Genomic DNA, 4,822 nt, shown 5'->3' with positions numbered 1-4,822 from the left:
CCTCCTCACCACTACTGAAGCTACCGCCTCACCAACACCGGTGCTCCTACAACCCTCAACCTATTGTCTCCTTCCCCACCATCCTGTAGAATGTAAGCCCGCAAGGGCAGGGTCCTCTTCCCTCTGTATCAGTGTGTCATTGTTAGTTTGCTTACTGTAAGTGATATCTGTAATTTGTATGTAACCCCTTCTCATGTACAGCACCATGGAATCAATGGTGCTATATAAATAAATAATAATAATAAAATAGGAAGCTGAATGAAATGATATCTTGATATCTACGATCCGATGTCTTATTCCAGAGAAATCCATTTTTTCTAAGAAGTAAATAAGCTGTTTAGATCTATGGGCCGGACATAGATCTCCCCAAGAATCTGCCTCCAGAGACTATTTTAAATGAAAGGAGGTGTTACCAGTGTGAGACATGTAGATCAGTAGAGCAGACTGTCAGCCATTACATGTCTCACACTGGTAACACCTCCTTTCATTTAATATAAGGTCTGGAGGCAGATTCTCGGGAAGATCTATGTCCGACACATAGATCTTAATGGTTCGTTTACATAGTAAGAAAAAAAATAATTTCTCTGCAATACGGAATCGGATTGCAGAAATCAAGGTATTATTTTATTCAGCTTTCTATGGCCTACATCTCTATACAGACAGCTTAGGAGAGTGGATCCTAGTAACAAGCTCCCATAAAGCTATACAGAACTAGCTCTACGTACTATGGAATATTTCACTTTCTAAAGTCATTGTTTCATCACATTTTCAGCAAATTATATTCCGTGACTGAAACTGAAGAAGGGCAAGGGGGGGGGAGCTATAATAGGTACAGGGGTTGCAATCGCAGCTGAGCCCTAGAACCTAAGGGGCCACAAAAGTCCCTATTAAAGATTTGCAATAATTCGGGGCCCAGTTGGAGCATTTGCGTTGAGGCCCATGAGCTTCAAGTTTCGCTACTGCAGAAGGGGCTGCTGCAATGTTCTCTAGACATTAGGACAATGCAGATAGGGACAGATGTAAGGATATACAATAGTTACTGGGCCTGGTAGATCTCGTGCTCCCAACACACTGATGGTGAAGCATTGCTTCTATCTACTCCTCCCTGGTAGATGATGTTTGATTTGTGAAAAGGATCTAGAGTTTAATCGGTTCTGTATTTTTCAGCACACCGATGTACATTTACTCGAGAAATTCTTTAGCATATATTTTGCATGATGAAAGCAAAATAGAGACGCGTCCATTAAAGACAATTATGGGAATGGGAGGTGGAGGAAGGGGGGGTGCTATTAAAAATATAACATGACAGTCGGGGAGAAAGTGAATGTCAGTGACAATGGCCGACTGTCTATATTATCTTTCGTGTGTTTACATGATAAATGTTCTGCAGATGCATGCACAAAAGATGGATGCGTTGTAGAGGTGATCCTTGACCTCCACAACCATTCTCTGTAATTACACAAAGAAGAGGAAGGAACATTTCTGAAAGCGTAAAACATTTACAATGATATTTAGCGGAATAATGGTTTCTGCCTCTAAGCAAACAGTTTTATACAAAGTATCTCTGGACATCCAAAATGCGCTATGTACAGGTGGCTGGGAGATAAACTTGAAGCAATTCTTTAGTACATATAGGACTAAAAGGGGTTAATCGGCCATGATAGCTTGATTGTGAGCAGCTGATGGGTTGGGAAAGACTGCTGTCCACCACATCTGCACTCTTGGGTGTGGTTTACTTTGTAAAAGGAAAGCTGCTTGTCTACACATGTCTGTGTGTATGGAGGTGTGCAGATCTCATGGATTGAGTGCCTTTGCTAAAGGACTAAGAAGCTGGACTCTAAGCCAGACGAGCTAATCAGCACTGTTGTATGGACTTTTGTTGTGAATTCTGTGGCAGAGCTCCCTCCTGTGGTCACAAGTGGTACTTCGGCTGATTCTCTCTGTGAGCTTCCGTTGGTGGAGGAAAGTGGTACTGCGGCTTCTGAGTTTCCTCCCTCAGGTGATGTGGTGAGGTCGTTAGGTGCTGCTCTACTTAACTCCACCTAGTGCTTTGATCCTGGCCTCCTGTCAATGTTCCAGTATTGGACTTGTTTTCTCCTGGATCGTTCCTGTGGCCTGCTGCTCTGCATAGCTAAGTTTTCCTTTGCTATTTTGTTTGCTGTTTTTTCTGTCCAGCTTATCTATTTGTTTTGCTGGAAGCTCTGGGACGCAGAGGGTGTACCTCCGTGCCGTTAGTTCGGTACGGAGGGTCTTTTTGCCCCCTTTGTGTGGTTTTTTAGGGTTTTGTGTTGACCGCAAAGTTACCTTTCCTATCCTCGCTCTGTTCAGAAAGTCGGGCCTCACTTTGCTAAATCTATTTCATCTCTACTTTGTCTTTTCTTCTTAACTCACAGTCATTATATGTGGGGGGTCTGCCTTTTCCTTTGGGGTATTTCTCTGAGGCAAGGTAGGCTTATTTTCTATCTTCAGGCTAGCTAGTTTCTCAGGCTGTGTCGAGTTGCATAGGGAGCGTTAGGCGCAATCCACAGCTGCCTCTAGTGTTGTTGGAGAGGATCAGGGATTGCGGTCAACAGAGTTCCCACGTCTCAGAGCTCGTTCTACGTTTTTGGGTTATTGTCAGATCACTGTATGTGCTCTGATCGCTATGTCCATTGTGGTACTGAATTGCCTAATCATTACAGTACAGGAGGCCTAAGTACTAATGATTCTCAATAGAGGGAAAAAAGAAGTTCTGAGACCATTTTTTTTTCTCTGCACTGTGTTTTGCCTTTTTTTTCCCCTAGACATTTGGGTGGTTCAGGACACAGGTGTAGCAATGGACATTAAAGGTCTGTCTTCATGTGTGGATCAGCTCACGGCAAGAGTACAAAATATTCAGGATTTTGTGGTTCAGAATTCTTTGTTAGAACCGAGAATTCCTATTCCAGATTTGTTTTTTGGAGATAGAACTAAATTTCTGAGTTTCAAAAATAATTGTAAACTATTTCTGGCTTTGAAACCTCGCTCCTCTGGTGACCCAGTTCAACAAGTTAGGATCATCATTTCTTTTTTGCGTGGCGACCCTCAGGACTGGGCATTTTCTCTTGCTTCAGGAGATCCTGCATTAAGTAATATCGATGCGTTTTTCCTGGCGCTTGGATTGCTGTACGATGAACCTAATTCAGTGGATCAGGCAGAAAAAAATTTGCTGGCTCTTTGTCAGGGTCAGGATGAGATAGAGGTATATTGTCAGAAATTTAGAAAGTGGTCCGTACTCACGCAATGGAATGAAGGTGCGCTCGCAGCGATTTTCAGAAAGGGTCTCTCTGAAGCCCTTAAGGATGTCATGGTGGGATTTCCTATGCCTGCTGGTCTGAATGAGTCTATGTCTTTGGCCATTCAGATCGGTCGACGCTTGCGTGAGCGTAAATCTGTGCACCATTTGGCGGTATCACCTGAGCCTATGCAGTGCGATAGGACTTTGACCAGAGTTGAACGGCAAGAACACAGACGTCTGAATGGGCTGTGTTTCTACTGTGGTGATTCCACTCATGCTATCTCTGATTGTCCTAAGCGCACTAAGCGGTTCGCTAGGTCTGCCACCATTGGTACGGTACAGTCAAAATTTCTTCTGTCCGTTACCTTGATCTGCTCTTTGTCATCGTATTCGGTCATGGCATTTGTGGATTCAGGCGCTGCCCTGAATTTGATGGACTTGGAGTATGCTAAGCGTTGTGGGTTTTTCTTGGAGCCCTTGCAGTGTCCTATTCCATTGAGAGGAATTGATGCTACGCCTTTGGCCAAGAATAAGCCTCAATACTGGACCCAGCTGACCATGTGCATGGCTCCTGCACATCAGGAGGTTATTCGCTTTCTGGTGTTGCATAATCTGCATGATGTGGTCGTGTTGGGGTTGCCATGGCTACAAGCCCATAATCCAGTATTAGATTGGAAATCCATGTCGGTGTCCAGCTGGGGTTGTCAGGGGGTACATGGTGATGTTCCATTTCTGTCAATTTCGTCATCTACCCCTTCTGAGGTTCCAGAGTTCTTGTCTGATTACCGGGATGTATTTGATGAGCCCAAGTCCGATACCCTACCTCCGCATAGGGATTGTGATTGTGCTATCAATTTGATTCCTGGTAGTAAATTTCCAAAAGGTCGACTGTTTAATTTATCCATGCCTGAGCACGCCGCTATGCGCAGTTATGTGAAGGAATCCCTGGAGAAGGGGCATATTCGCCCGTCATCGTCGCCATTAGGAGCAGGGTTCTTTTTTGTAGCCAAGAAGGATGGTTCGCTGAGACCTTGTATAGATTACCGCCTTCTAAATAAGATCACAGTTAAATTTCAGTACCCCTTGCCATTATTATCTGATTTGTTTGCTCGGATTAAGGGGGCTAGTTGGTTCACCAAGATAGATCTTCGTGGTGCGTATAATCTGGTGCGAATTAAGCGAGGCGATGAATGGAAAACTGCATTTAATACGCCCGAGGGTCATTTTGAGTATCTAGTGATGCCATTCGGACTTGCCAATGCTCCATCAGTGTTTCAGTCCTTTATGCATGACATCTTCCGAGAGTACCTGGATAAATTCCTGATTGTGTACTTGGATGACATTTTGATCTTCTCGGATGATTGGGAGTCTCATGTGAAGCAGGTCAGAACGGTTTTTCAGGTCCTGCGTGCTAATTCTTTGTTTGTGAAGGGATCAAAGTGTCTCTTTGGTGTGCAGAAGGTTTCATTTTTGGGGTTCATCTTTTCCCCTTCTACTATCGAGATGGATCCTGTTAAGGTCCAAGCCATCCATGATTGGACTCAGCCGACATCTCTGAAAAGTCTG

Source organism: Ranitomeya imitator, chromosome 7, assembly GCF_032444005.1.
Source record: "Ranitomeya imitator isolate aRanImi1 chromosome 7, aRanImi1.pri, whole genome shotgun sequence".
Classification (NCBI taxonomy): domain Eukaryota; kingdom Metazoa; phylum Chordata; class Amphibia; order Anura; family Dendrobatidae; genus Ranitomeya; species Ranitomeya imitator.
This window is presented reverse-complemented; position numbering follows the sequence as displayed.